The 15,138-nt window shown below is 50.4% G+C and overlaps 1 protein-coding gene across 14 annotated transcripts in view; it reads left to right on the forward strand.

Moving 5' to 3' along the window:
* The first annotated feature begins 6,838 nt into the window (after positions 1-6,838).
* LOC116758806 (F-actin-monooxygenase MICAL2) overlaps positions 6,839-15,138 on the forward strand; it is a 222,787-nt gene continuing 214,487 nt past the window's right edge. For 9 of the 14 annotated variants that reach the window (XR_004351240.1, XR_004351238.1, XR_004351239.1 and 6 more), the window contains exon 1: positions 6,839-7,015. The gene's annotated coding sequence lies outside the window, so the exon portion shown is untranslated. Of the gene's footprint in view, positions 7,016-13,043; positions 13,142-15,138 lie in introns of those variants that run through there. The other 5 variants (XM_032642004.1, XM_032642009.1, XM_032642005.1 and 2 more) reach the window with 3 other exon arrangements.

Consider the following 15,138-nt stretch of genomic DNA (forward strand, 5'->3'; position numbering starts at 1 on the left):
AATCCTGTATGGATGATGTGAAGCTATATAAGACAATTATGGGCCGAATGTAGGCCCATGAGAAGTGGCGGTTTTATTTACCTATTGTATCAGTTCGGGTTTGATCAGGGAAGCAGGGTCATACTGTGATATGGAAGAACGGGTGATTACAGGGAGTAGAGTTCACACAGTCGTGGCGGCTGGTGAAGAGGTCTGGGAATGCTGATGCCTTGGTGCCTGCTTGGGGCCTGAAGTTGTGTTGGTCAGCAGGGTTGGCAAGTGAGAAGAAAACACAGATATGGCAGGAGAAATCAAGAGCAAATGGAACACAGACAACCCTTGAGGGGAAGCCACCACCTCCTCCTCTGACTACCCGATGACCCCAAGCGGGCTCTGGGAAACCCAGTGCTAGCTTTGTAAGTTGCTAAGATATAAAACCACCACACTTACAAATAGGAGGGAAAACAACTAACATTTAGTCAGAGCCAGTAATACACCTTCAAGTGTGTCACCTCGTTTGATCTGTACTCTGTTCTTACCAAATAAAGCTTATTATCTCCATCACCTGGATTGTTCAAAGCCACACTGGTAGGCGGAGCAGAGGTTGCAACCCAGGTCGTTTGAACCTGAGCACTTTCCACCAGAATTTGACATATGAAGCTGGATTGGGCCTTTCTATTTGGGGGTACCAGCTCCATTGCAGTAATCCTGAGTGCCCCTGAAGACCCCACTCATCTGACAAGGGGAAGAATCACCCCTCTGAACCAATCAGAGGTTGGGCTGTACTGGGTAATCTCTGGTCATCTAAGCTACATCTAGGAGAAAGATTTGAATAGAAGAATGATTGTGCAGGCGTTTTTTTAATTAAAATGTACTTATCTGCTACAAAATGCAAGAAAAGCTTCATGGGAGGTGGTATGTGGGGAGTGGATGATACAACAGGAGGTCAGGATGATGTACTTTCTGAGAGGTAAAAAGCACAGATTCCTTCTGAGCATTCATATGGGCCCAAGTCTATGGCGGTGGTCCAGACCCATGGGAGAATCAGTGGGTGGGTGGTAGGAACACCTTGTTTGTATATTGCTTTTAAATAGCTTCCTCTTTTATTCCTTCAAAAAACATCTACTGACACCTCCCATGTGCTGGTGCCGTTTAAGCAACACACAGGGAGTGTACAGCATTGAATACCACACTGTTGCTCATCTCGAGGAGTTTAAGGCTGGGGCTCACATGAACTGACCCTACTGTCATAGGATGGGCTCCCCCAGAAGCAGACCCTGAGAAGGGAATGTGAGTACAAGTAGTTTATTTGGGAAGTAATCCTGGGAAGCACCAGTAAAGAACTGAGGAAGTGATGGTAGGGAAGCAATAGAGGACATGTTAACAAGCAATTACCTGGGCTCAGTCCTGCTGGAGGTCTCTGGGACAGAGACAGAGATAGAGCACACACCTACAAGATATCCCAACTGAGGGCGAGACATTTGGGGTATGTATCCGCCAACTCTTGCTCACTCTTGTTTGAAGGTTGCTCCAGTGGTGTTAAATCTCATACTTTGGACTGCCCTCTGCATTGGCTAAGCTTACTGCAGAAGCCAGAGGAAACCCACAGGTATGGAGTCACAGGTGCTTGCAATAGAACGCCACTGGTGTATACGGAAACCAGAAGCATCTGCTATACCCACCCAACATATAACAATCTATCCATTCTTCTCCCTTCCTAACCGTACTCAGTTTTCGTTCAGGTGTCCACCTCTGTCCCTTGCAGCCTGTGTGTCTCAGGGGAAGCTGATCCCACCCCAGGTCCAGTCAGGGGCCCTGATTGGCATGGCCAATCAGCGAATTCCAGACCTCTGGCTATGGCACGGGTTCAAGTGGGCATGTGACCCAATCCAATCAGAGTGGATCTCAGGACTCCTGCTTGGAATGCTGGGTCAGAAATGTTCTTTTTTGGATAAGGTAGCTTCTGGCACTGAGAGCTGTTTTGGCACTGGCTACAGTAAGGAAAACCAGCCTGAAGACAAAACCAACACAGAGGAGGGTGGAATCAAGAGAATTGCAAAGAATTGCTGGAGCTTTACTTCTTCAGTCAGAGGAGTCTCTTTCTTTCCTATTGTAGTCAGATCTCCTCCACTGCATGTGGGACTACTGGTAGCCCTGGCTTCCAGAGACAGAGAGCTTCTCTCATGCTACCTATACACTGGTCCTGAAGAAGAAATCTGCTTGGACCATATACATGTCTGTTGGACCAGTCACCCCTGGGGCTATGTGTGGCCGGGCCTGGGTGCTATGTCCAGTCTTGCAGCCAGGAGTAGAGAGTCAGCCAGTTAGATTCACCCTGTCATATGCCAGCTCCTGGGAGACTCTGGGCGAGTGACTTTACTTCTCCAAGATTCCATTTTTTCACCTCTAAGGTGTGGATGACAATTATCCACCTTAAAGTGTGGCTGAGAGATACACACACAAGTGTAGCGCTGGGAGTGGCCATGTCCCTGATCTGGAGTTGTTCATAATGGTGCCTCTTAGAGACTCTAGTTCTCTACCCACTTCTTGACACTAGACGCCAAATTATTTTAATCAAAACCCATGCATATTATTTACTATGTATATGTGTTCGAAGCACACATCTGTCTTTGCTATTACTATTCCCCATTACAGGCGAGGAACCTGCTGTACAGAGAGGTTAAGTATGCCCAAGGTCACCCAGTTAATAAGTGGCAGAGCTGGGATTCAAACTCAGGCATCTTGACTTCAGAGTTTGTACTCCTAACTACTTGGCTATGATGCCTCTTAGAATAACTGCATTGTATATATTTGTGGGGTGGATATATGTTGGATGGATAGACAGTTGAACCTGAGTGAGTCCCCTCCATGGGCTAGAACAGAAAAGAGTGTCCCCGTCCTTGCCCCTACCCTGTGGAGGTTTTGGGCGTTTCATTCAATAACAGCAGTGTGTCCTAGAATGGGCTTTAGGTTTGCATGAACAAGAGTCTGCCTGGGCAGCAGGTATGGCCCAGCCTGCCATGAGGGTATAGTGGGTTTGGTGGTATTGGTTAGACTTCTGAGTCTCTAGAGACCAGAATTGTGCCCTCAGATTTCACAGTTGGCTTTGAGTACGTGTGTATGTACCTCTGCCTCTCCCCAGACTGTTTGGAGCCGGGGCCAGACTACTTTCATGACCCTGTGTCTCTTCCCCTCTCCTCCGCACACCAGCTCTCTATTTGCTCTGGTTGCTACATCACCTCCTGCCTGTGGCCTCATCTCTCCAGCACTGACCTTCCCATCATTGCAGCCAAATACACATATTCCCCAAAGGGCTGCAGTGGCTCTGAGGGCATTATTGATTTTGACATGTGCCAGTTTTTCTCCAAACTGTCTCTGGAAAGCGCACTGAATGTGTGGTTGGCTTGATGAGTTCCTAGAGACCTTGAAAACTTTTATATATGTCTTATCCATGAAAAATGGTGCATTTTGAGGCCTATCGGGATGATAAGGGGCTGGAACAAGGCCCCAGTGACCTTGCTTCTCGCACACTCCTTAGCCTGTTTGAGGGAGGTAGAAATGTTTCCACTTCCTTAGAAAACCCTTCTCCAAAGATAGCTCCCAAGGTGGACTGGGGCCAATCAGCGTTTTCTCATCATCTAACGAGATCACCAGACTGTATAGATATCGGCCTTCCTCTTCCTTCTGAAAGACTGAAGCCCTTTGATAGCGGCTTGGGGAGAAAGCTGGTGAGACCACACTCACTGTTTTACCCCTTCCTGGAACATATGCATGTGAGGAAGGGGTCCGAGGGCACAGATCCTTTTTCATTTGGAGGAGGAGGCACAGGTGGTCACTCCTTCCCCTGCCATTCCAATGCTGTGAGACCCACTTGGACTTCTCTGCAGGAAATCTCTGCATTGGGAATCCACTTAGTTCAACTCTGACCTTTCTTCAAGCCAACTGCTCGGCTGGAAATAAAAAGAAGCCAGGCCTGACACACCACTCCTCCAGCCCCTGCAGGATGCCATCAGGTGGATAAACAATGATGATGGAGATCACCAGCTGGAGTTCTTTCCGGGGAGGCATGCGTGGTGCTGCCGAGACCCATTGCTTCCAGTCTGAGATGTAGATATTTTTAGGGATGAATCTGGGCCTTCCTTCTCTCCCTCCCTCTGATGCTAATGTGGCCATCTGCATCTCCCAGACAACCTTCACAAGCACACATTTGCCATCCCAGAAGAGTGGGCTGGGAAGAGATTGTTATTAAATATAGAATACTGAGCCATGGCGCAAGGAGGTTGAGTTTGCCTGGCGTGCTCAGAGTGAAGCAGAGGCGTCGGAGACCTGGAACCCACTTCCATGCTCTGTGACTCTTGTGGTGCCTTCCCTTCCCCATTAATTTTTAAATTTCTTTAATCTGTTCAGTGAAGGGCTTAGATAATATTTAAGTCCACTCTAACATTGGACGATCTTTTCTTTGAAGATCTTAGTTGTATAAACTCCCAGACACAGAGTCTGGCAGGATAGTGCATGGCTACTGCTTTGTCCAGAGGAGGGACAATTGTGATCTTCTGTCCCCATTCCTGTCCACCCCCCCAGGGAGATGGCCAGCAAGGGTGGTTTGTATGTGGTGGCAAGGGACTCTGATCACTGATTCAAGAGGTCTCAAGGCTTATCCCCCTTTCTGCAATCAGCCTCCATCAGCCCCCAGCTTGCCCTACATCCAAGGAAAATTCACTCTTCAGCCCTCAGACCCAAGATTCTTTTTCACCTGAGCCCCCCAAGTTAAAAAGGTTGGGAAGAGAGGAGGCAGAGGTCCCAGGAACACATTGATAAATTTTAGTTTTTGAGCTAATAGAATGTCTATGCTGAGTCTATGGTGGGCCCACAGTGTTCCTGAAGTAGTGTTAAATTTGTTTAATTTGGAGAACACGTGCTATAGATAAGGTGATGGGAATGATAAAAAATGTAAGTGATAAAGAATACAGCTCCCACAGCACTGTGTACTTTTGATTATTTATCAGTCGAATAAGTTGCATGAATGCAAGAACCATATCTAGCTCACAGTAGCATCTGTGAGATAAATGAATGGTTCTGTCGCCATCTCCATCCCTAGCATGGGTGTCTCAGGCCCAGGCCAGAAGCAAGAGGTCTGTGTCCAGTGAGGATTTGGGCTGGGGGCAGAGGTAATGCTGTTTCCTCTATCAGTCACTCTGTAAATAAGGCAGGGCCATGCTGACCTCAACTCCTGTCCCCAACAGTGCCCAGGCCTGACCTCAACAGAACGTTTGGATGGACTGGGGGCAGGTCAGGCCCCAGAGCAGTTCCTTCAGGGATAGGCCTGTCCTGTCCAGCACTCTAGAAGTACGGGCAGGATGGCAGAGGATGCATTGCATAGTGGTTAGGCATGCAGATTCTGGAATCCAGAATCAATCTAGGCTCTGAAACTTATTAACCATGTGACCTTGATAAGCTACGTTACCTCTCTGAGGCTCAGTTTTCCCATCTGCAAAAGGGAATGATCATAAAAATGCATTCCATGCAGAGCCACTGTCACCATACCATTCCATTCATTATCTCAGAATTAAATGAGATAATGTGCGTAGAGGATACCTAGTCAACTGGCATCACAGGCAGAGTTCCATCAGAGTGGAGAGCTGCCCCTCTGAGAATCAGTGCTGACTGAGTCTTGCAAACTGAACAGGGACGGCTTTTGCTGAAAGTTCATGTTTAGGAAGTCGATTGAACTCTGAAGATGCTAAGAGAGCAACCAAGGAGGACAATCTCTGGGAAAACCAAAAGGCCTCACGTAGGATCACATGGTAAGGAGTATGGAAAAAAAATAAGCCCCAGGTTTGATGGGGGCAAACTGCTTTATTTGTACTTGCCTGGCAAGGGAATGTAGTTTCTCCAGAGGGTGGTCTGATGCTGTGGAAATTCCAGCAGCCTGGAGCCACAATACTGTTTTCTCACTGCCCAAGCCTGCCTGTTCTCCTCCCGCTGGGTCAGCTCTGTTGCAAGAACATTTATATTGGGCCAAGCCCATGTTAGGCCCCTGGGCCCCAGAGGTGAGTAAGACACAGCTCCTGTCTGTGGGATCCCTGTTTCATGATCACTGCTACCAGAGCAGTCTGCCCAAGGTGTCTGCAGAATTTGCAGTTCACAAAGCGGATTCACACCCCTCACACTGTTCACACTGTGAATGGTGCTCTCTGGAGCTGTGGGCAACCAGTGAGGGTGGGCAGAGCAGAGATTAAGGTAGCCATTTGACAGCCAAGAAAAGAGGGTGCTTGGGTGATGTGACAAAGGTAACAGGTGGTCTGCACCACTGCCCCTCTTCCCACCAGTTTTATTCTAGGCAAGGCCAGTCCAGGTGAGGGGAAGGGACTAACCTCTAGCAGGGGTTTGCTGAACCCCAGGGTGGTCAAGGAGCAAAGCAAGAAGGGAGGTCCACAGCCGGTGAGGGAAGTGCTATGCTGCTCCCCCAAGTCCAAAAGGGGACGCTGAGGCTTGCTTTCCAGCTGTCTAGGCCAAGGAGTGTGAAGCCCAGCCCTTGCCTCCCTACATTGACATTTGGATACCAGCACCGGGGTTTTCATCTAGCAGCAACACCAAGCCTCGCCCCCATCGGCCCTCTGCTGGTCTCAGACCTGCACTGGTCTGGGTAGGAGCGCAGGGCTGCTCCCTACCCTCGGGCTTGGCTGCAGCCCACGTGCGCCCGCTGCAGCCGCGGTGACAGCGGGCCCCAAAGGGGCGGGGCGGGCGAGGAGCGTGGGTGGCTCCGCGCCGCGCTGCCATTGGCTACGGGCCTCAGGCTGGGGGCGGGGATGCGCCCCCCGGTTGACCTGTCATTGGCCGCGCCGCCGATGGGGGTGGCTCCCCGTCCCCTTGGAGGCGCGGCGCAGAACCGCAGGCGCTCGCCCGGCTAAGCCTGCGCGGGGCCGCCTAGGTAGCTCACAGCTTCGTAGGCGGCCTCCGGTTGCAGACCGCTGCGCACACGGCCCTAGGCAAAGACAAGGGCTCACCCGAGGCTCGGCGGCCGACGCGGCTCTCGGTAAGACCGGGGGGAGGGTAAGGGGAGCGCGGGGCTCTGAGGAGGGCGGGCGGGGACCGTGGCGGCCGAGCCTGGACTCTGTGCCCTGGCCCGCGCCGGAGAGGGTCAGGTGCGCCGCAGCATCTCCCGCCTCAGACCCACCTCACGGGGCGCCCAGCGAGCAGGTGGCACTGCCCAGGGAGGCCGGGGTACTCCTATCGCTCTCCGAATCCATTAGAACCCAGTACCTCGAACTACCTCTTACTCCGTCCCCCAACACCCAAATTCTTCAATTCTAAGCCTAGAGAATACCCAAACGTCGACATGGAGTGGGCGCGACGCGCCATCAGTACCGCCTGCCGCCGGGGCAGAAGATCATCCCTAAACTTATCTTCCCACGATTTGGGCTCCTCACCGGTCACGTTCTTTCCCGGCTTTTCACTGGGCGCCCCCCCCCCCCCGCCCGCCTACCAACCCCCGCCCGGTTCCCCTCCCTCCTTAACAACAGGAAGTTAAGTTGGGCCAGATGTCGGTGGCCTGGCCGCCTGCGGGCGGGGACTGGGTCTGGGACGGTGGCGGTGGCCCGAGGGGACGTGGCGCTGTCCTTTCTGAGCCTCGCGCCTCCAGCAGCCTGCGCTCTCTCCAGGCCCGGGAGCACCCCTGTCGGGGCGTCCCAGGCTCCCGCCTTGCCTTTGCCGACTGGCCCTGGGTAGAAGCGCCGCTGACTTGGCTTCCAGGCCGGGGCAGGTGGGGTTAACTTTATCTTAGACCAGCCTCTCGACAGAACTGGGAATGGCCTTTACTGGATGAGGAGCAGGCTGTTGAAACCAGAGTAAACTTGTGTCTCTTTCCATATTGTATTATTCTAAAGCCTGGGTTCTTAAAGCCCAAAGAGCTTTTATCTGGAGGCGCATCGGGCCCTGCTGGGACCTTAAGCAGTGTGGGGACCTCTTGCTGTTAGTCTTGCCTACTCACTACAGTCCTCAGTGGTTTCTGTGAAGGATGAGGCCACTAACCAGCCCCCTTCTGGGCAGGCCCCGTGGGAAAAAAAGCCAGCAGCCGGTTGGCTCTCAATTTGCTTGCGTGGGTGCTCTGGCACCGGGGTCCCCTGGGCCCCCAGGCCAGCTCTGTTCCGTCCCTTTTTCCAGGGGAAGTGGATCCAAGGCAGGGGAGGGGGGCTCAGTTCTCCAGGGCAGTCCCACCTGATGTTCTGGAAGCTCTTATTGCAGTAAGAACGGGCCATCAGACAGAGTGAAGACAAGTTTATTAAGTGCCTACTGAGGGACAGGTCCTGCCCTGTGGCACTTTTTGAGAATTTCACAGTAACTCTCAAAAAACTCAGAGTTATGCCCTCCTCATTTTAGAGATGGGGAAACAGATTCAGGTAGGGTAAGTGCCCAAGGTCACATAGAAAGTGGCTGAGCCGGGATTTGAACCAGACTCTGCCAGAGCTCAGTCCAGTGCCCTTCCTGCTGCCCCATGGCTGTGGAGAGTGGTGTGCTGTGTTGCAGGCTCCTGGCCTCTGAAAAGATTCCATCCAAAGATCCTGTGGGTGCTTCTTTAGCAACGCACTTGAACTGACCCAGGTTAGCCCAGGTTGTTCAACCTACAGACCCCTTGCCCACCCTGTCATCCATCGGGGTAATGGCGGTGTTGGTCTTGCTGTGATGGGGAAGGACTGACTGTTGGTGTTTGGGTGCTATTTGAGGGGGAAGTCTGCCTCTGCCATTGACTTGGCCCTGCGCCTGAGAGTTGGCTTCTGGGATGGTTTAGAAAGACTGTTATATGTGTCATGTTTTTTTGTTTAATATTTATTTTATTTATCTGGCTGTGCCGGGTCTTAGTTGCGGCACACAGGATCTTCGTCACGGCATGCGGGATCTAGTTCCCTGACCTGGGCCCCCTGCATTGGGAGCGCAGAGTTTTAGCCACTGGACCATCAGGGAAGTCCCAGGAGGACTGTTATTTGAAATAACCTCTACCTTAGGACCAATTCTAGTTTTATTTTGTGTTTTGGGGGAAGGGCAGGTGTTGAGTATACTAATTGTGATTGTAAGGTGATTGAAATCCATAGTTCGAGCTTATGTTTATAAAAAATGAAAACACTGCTTCCTTCCTTCTTCAGGCCCAGGGCTGCCTTTCTGCTCATCCTTCTCTTCTGAAAGAAAATCGTGATTAGCCTACTACCAACCAGTTACACTTTAGTATAAATCAGCTTAAGGACTAAGGTTGGTTGTAGCTTGGTCGTTGGAGGCCTATTCCCAGGAACTGTAAGGAGCAGAGGAACACTGAGTAATCCCTCTCTGCCTGTGATTGGGATGTGTCTCTATTCTCTCTGCCCATGTCCACACCCCCATCTGGGTTTGCCTCCCAGTCATGGGCCTTCCTTTCACTCTCAACTAAGGGGGGCGGGGCGGGGGGGGAGGTCCTGCCTTCTTGGGGGAGAGCCTTGACCCTGGTGGGAGGGCTGGGGTATGGGTGCAAGATTTGGGCTGAAAATTGCCAATCTTTGAGGCCCTCCCAGGGCTAGAGGGTCTCTGTTGCTTAAAGAGCCAAGAAAGGAAACACTGTACATCATGCTGGGGTTTTTCATTCTTTGTATCACTTGATCCCCACTTTAGCCCTCTGAAGAAGTAGGTGGGATTATTCCCATTTTACAGATGAGGAAACTGAGGCTCAGGAACTTCCCCCAATCACACAGCTAGTGAGTGACCAAGCTAGGGCTCTGGCCTCCTTCTGCATGAGTGAGGTCTGTGTGGTGAATTAAACACTAAGGGAAACAGGAAAAAACCATGTGGCCATCCTCTGGACTCTAGAGGCTTGGTGTGTGCAGCCACCTGCTGTGCTTATGATTCCGCATCTTGTATTGTAATTATTTGTGAACATGTCTTCCTACCCCACTATGAAATGGTATTTAAAACACTCGTAAACTTGGCAGGTTTATTTTCTGGTTCTCACAAATTCTCCTTGCTCTTTATCCCCTTTGCCTTTTATTTTATTTTTTTAAAGATTTAATTTAATTTTTATTTTTTTGGCTGCGTTCGGTATTTGTTGATGCTTGTGGGCTTTCTCTGGTTGTGGCGCGCGGGGGCTACTCTTGCAGTGGCTTCTCTTGTTGCCGAGCACGGGCTCTAGGCGCGCGGGCTTCAGTAATTGTGGCGTGCAGGCTCTAGAGCGCAGGCTCAGTAGTTGTGCTATATGGGCTTCCTTATTCCGTGGCATGTGGGATCTTCCCGGACCAGGGACTGAACCTGTGTCCCCTGCATTGGCAGGCAGGTTCTTATCCACTGCACCACAAGGGAGGTCCCCTTTTGCCTTTTATACCAGTCTTCATTAGGATATCTACCATGATGTGTTGCAGTCCTCTGTTTAAAAATATCATGAACATTTTCAGGGAATTCCCTGGTGGTCCAGTTAGGACTCAGTGCTTTCACTGCGAGGGCCTGGGTTCGATCCCTGATTGGGGAACCAAGATTCTGCAAGCCGCACAGTTAAAAAAAAAAAAAGAACATTTTCAAACACAAAAATAGAGAGCATAGTATAATGAGCCCCAAATACTCATTATCCAGCTTCAACAGCCAAGATCATGCCAGGCTGGCTTCATCTCTCTCTTTCTCTCTTTTTCTTCCCTTCTATTTTTTATTCCTGAAATATTTAAAAGGAAATCTCTGATATCATGTCATTTTGCCCCTATATAATCCAGCATATATCTATTTTGAAAAGAATGTTCTTTCATGACCACATGGCTGTTACTGCATGTAGCAGAATTAACAGTAATTCTTTGGTCGCATCTGTGCATATTCAGATTTCCTTCATTGTCTCAGAAGTGACCTTCATCACTGGTTTGTTTAAATCAGGATCCAAGCAAAGTCTGTATGCTGCATTTGGTTGGTAGTCCTTTTAAGCCTACTTTAATCTGGAGCACCACCCCCTCTGCCCCACTCCCACTTTTAACCAGCTGTTACCCTCCGTTTTAAATCTCCCACTGGACGGCGAACGCTTTGATGCTGGAGTCTACTTCTGTGCTCTGTTGGGGATTCCCAGTGCCGTGTCTGGGACAGGGCAGAGGCATGGTGAGCGTCTGCCCAGTGGTGCCGTAGCCACTCGGGAAATGCATTTTGAATGAATTAACCCAGTGGTAGGTTTCTGTGACTGCCCATGCCTGTGTTTAGATAAGAGGTTTTAAAAAATATATGACTTGCTCACGTGTGGACATTTCCTCAGCAAGCGTCAGCCTGTAAACATCCTGAAATAATAGAACTATTTGCCGTGCTCCCTTGCGTGCTCTGGTTTGCGGTGTGGGGAGCCCAGACAGCCGCCGTGGTGCCCTGATCAGCTGGCCTCCCCAGATCACATGTGGGACTGACGGGGACTGAGGTCATTTCTGCCCGAGCTCTGAATCCTGACCTATTCAGCCATAGGGATTACCATGTTAAGAGCCTGGCACTTGGCTTTGCTGCCCAGAGAATGCCGCCCGCCTCTCTCTGGGCAGTGCAAGATTCTGCCTTGTACCTTCAGGAGCCTTCTCTGTCTAGCCTCACACCTGGGCGAGGTGTGGGCTTTTCTCAAGTTATTATGCATCTGCAGCTGACAGGTTATGACAGAAAACAAACACTTACGACCTTTCACTGTCTGGTCTGAATTTATGGTGAAGAGATAGTATCACCATTGGCACCCTTGTGGGTGTCCTAATAAAGGAGACCAGAGGCTCAGGAGGGAAGGAAAACGTGTGCTTGCTCCCCTGGATAACAGGCTTCACATCTAGCTTCCTTGTCAGATCTCCCCAAGGTGCTAGGCACTCTTTTTTGTTTGTTTGTTTGTTTTTGGCCACACCTCGCGGTGTGTGGGATCTTAGTTCCCAGACCAGGGATCGAACATGCACCCCCTGCATTGGAAGGCAGTCTTAACCACTGGACCACTGGGGAAGTCTCTGTGCTAAGCACTCTGATAGCCATCTTCTGACCCACCCCAAAAAGACCTTTCTCTGCATACAGGCCCCAAATTAAGAGGCTTTTTTCTTTTCCTTCTCCTCCTCCTCTTTCTTCTTAAACATAAACAGTCTTTTCCACTAGGCATTAAGTATAAGAAAATGTTGTCTTTCTTTCTGCATGGCAGGGTTAAAGTTAATTTTTTTCCTTTATCTTTTATTTCTCAGTATTTTTCTAAAATTTTTATAATAAAAATATTTTATTTTTCTAATGGAAAATCCAAATATTTGGGGTTTTTTTCCTCTTAAAAAAGAGAGCTTCCTTCAACCAATTTGGATGGGTAGACAAAATTATACATGCATTTGCTACAGTTTTATGTGTGGATAGGTCACAGAGCCATTGGGATTTTGATATTTGCTTATTTTATGACATTATTTTAAAGAACATACCTGTACTTAAAAAATTAAAAAAAAAAATTTTTTGGCCATGAGGTGCAGCTTGCAGGATCTTAGTTCCCTGACCAGGGATCAAACCCCAGCCCCCGTAGTGAAAACACAGAGTCCTAACCTCTGGACCACCAGGGAATTCCCATACCTGTACTTTTTAAAAGTTAGAAAGCAAAGAAAGCTGGAGCTTAGGAGATGGGAAGCTATGAAATCCGTGTAGCCTCACCCTCCCTCCCAGTCTACCACTTCCCTTTCATTCCTGAGAATTTCATTTTGATTTCCCCAGAATGAAATCATTGTAATGTTAGGCTCTTGATTTTGATTTTTTGTTCAGAGAGTTTGCGATTTCAGAGGAAGACAGAATAACATAGTGGGTTAAGAAAAAGCAGGCAGGGCAAAGCTTCAGGCTCAGACGGCCTGTCTTCTCCTCTTGGGAAAGTGCCTGATGGCCAAACGCCCCACTGACCTCACTTTGGGGGGCCCTGACCCCTCCCTCCACCGTTTTCTGTTTTCCTCCCTGCCACCTCCTGAGAGGTAGAAAGCATGGCTGGTCTGCGCTGATAAGGCTCCTCCTTTCTCAAGCCCTGATCATCTGGTCTCAGAACTCAGAGTTGGTGGGGTGATGGGGACTTGGGCCCTCTGGTCACAAACAAACCTTCATCGCAGGGTTAGGTCACGGTGGAGTCTGATTTTTGCGATGCTTCCCTTCGCTGTTAGCTGTTGAGGAAGTGTCCATCCTGTGTCCCAGATGAAGAGCCATTTGTGAGTACCAGGTATGGTATCGTTTCTCAAATGCAATTGCTCTGTACCCATCCATGCATCTAAATATTACTACAGTTCCTCCCAGGAAAGCCTGTCTGTCTCCCGCGTGGCTGGCAGTGAGTGGTGTGTGGGGGATGGTGCCGATGTTCTTAGGGTTGGGAGTTTTAGTGTGTTCCGTCCTTGCACTGGTGTTTCTCTCCCCTGAGGGTCAGGGTAATCTCCCTCACCCGCCTTCTCCCATTGGTGTCCAGAGACCTTGCCACTCTTGTATTCCTTTCAAGGCTAGGTCAGCTTTCTTCCTGGGGAATACAGAGATCAAGGCAGGCCTGAGAATAGGGACTTGTTTCCTGCTGGTTTGGGGCTCAGGTTTTCCCCTTCCCTTGCAGTGGAGGATGTCCAGTGCCCATGTCCTTTCTGCTGGCAGCAAGACAGAATGGCAGGGAGTTGGCCGGTGGCCCCTGGTCCCTGAGCTGCCGCAACAGCAGGTTTTGGGGATGTTTGCAGGCTCGAGCTTCTGACACACCCAGTGCAGAAGCCCAGCCAGGCCAGAGATGGGAGTGGGAGTCTAAGAACATTTTGTCCTGCACCGTAGTGTCAATGTGTTAAGATGCGGAAACTGCTTCTTGGCTCCGGTGACTCTGAACGGCTGGCCTTGGCTACTGATCTGAGTACTGACTGAATCTGGGGAAGATTTGCAGGATCTCAGGGTTTAACTTGTGCCAGGGCCAGGAGAATGAGGTGGAGGGGAGGATGAAGAAGTGCCTGGGAAAAAGTCGGACTTTTTGATCACCAAGGAAAGCTGTTCCTTGGAGGAGGGTGGGTCCAGGGTCTGCTGGGGGCCTGGCAGAGCTGCTGACCCCTTTGTTGGACAGCTTCATGCCGGGGGAGCAGCGTGGGGGGTCAAGGTGCAGCATGTGGAGTATGTGGAGTTCATAGCTGCTATAAAGTTCGGGTGCTGATGGCTCCGCGTGTCAGGACAGCTGGGCTTTTGCTCAGCTTGATACAAAGGTGATAGCAGTGAGGAGCTCCCTGCTTGGAGGGGTGAGAAATCCGATAGCCAAAGAAAGGGACAGAATAGAGGAATAAGCAGGGGAATGGGAGAGGCCTCTCTCCACAGCCTCAAGGAGAGGATTCAGTCAATCTCTTAACTCAGGGAATGTCCTAGGGGGCTCGTGCTACTGATTTCGGCCTTGGGGGCCATGGGGTTCATGCTCAGAGAGCTTCTTGCCATCTGCCTGGGGTTGCAGCACGTTCCTGTTGTGAGGGAAGGAGGAGGCTCTGGATGACGCCTCGGCTTCCTCTGGATTCCAGGCTTGCTGCGACCAGGGGACCCAGGACTTCCTGCTTGGTCCAGGTCGCTTTCACCAGCTTGGATGTGTCTGTTACCTTGTAACTGACATCTTGGACTCTCTTAAAAAGGACTTAGCCCCGCCTCACACCACGTGCATGGATGAGGGTACTCACCCTCATACACACACATGCGCAGATGCTGGTACTCACCGCCCCCCACCCACACACGTGTGGATGCGTGGCACTCACCCCCCCCAACACACACAGTTGATGCTATTCGCCCCCCATATATACATGGGTGCAGGGGAACGTGTTCACTCAGTCCAGAGAGAATTCAGTGAAAAGCAATTCTCTCTTCTTCCCGTCCTCCGGTCCTCAGTTCTCTTCTTCAGTGGCATCTGCTGTCCCCAGTCTCCTGTGGCTCCTTCCAGACAGCGTCTAGGCATATGTTTGTGTCTGTTTCCCCCTTTGTTCATCTTCAGGCCTGCTGGGAAGCCACCAGGATGTGAAGCGATAGGACCCACAGGGCTGCCGAGACTCAGCAGTTATGTGAATTAGGCACACATGGCTTAACTCCTGCCCCTCTACTCTGCTTTGCTGCCTCTCCCCTTTAGGACTCTCGTTGTGTTAGATTTGTGGGTGTAGAGAGTCTGGGCACTGAGAATAAACCTCAGGGGCATGTTCTAGTTGCAGGTGATATAGGCAAAGACAAACAAAT

This window comes from Phocoena sinus, chromosome 8 (genome assembly GCF_008692025.1).
Source record: "Phocoena sinus isolate mPhoSin1 chromosome 8, mPhoSin1.pri, whole genome shotgun sequence".
Lineage (NCBI taxonomy): Eukaryota > Metazoa > Chordata > Mammalia > Artiodactyla > Phocoenidae > Phocoena > Phocoena sinus.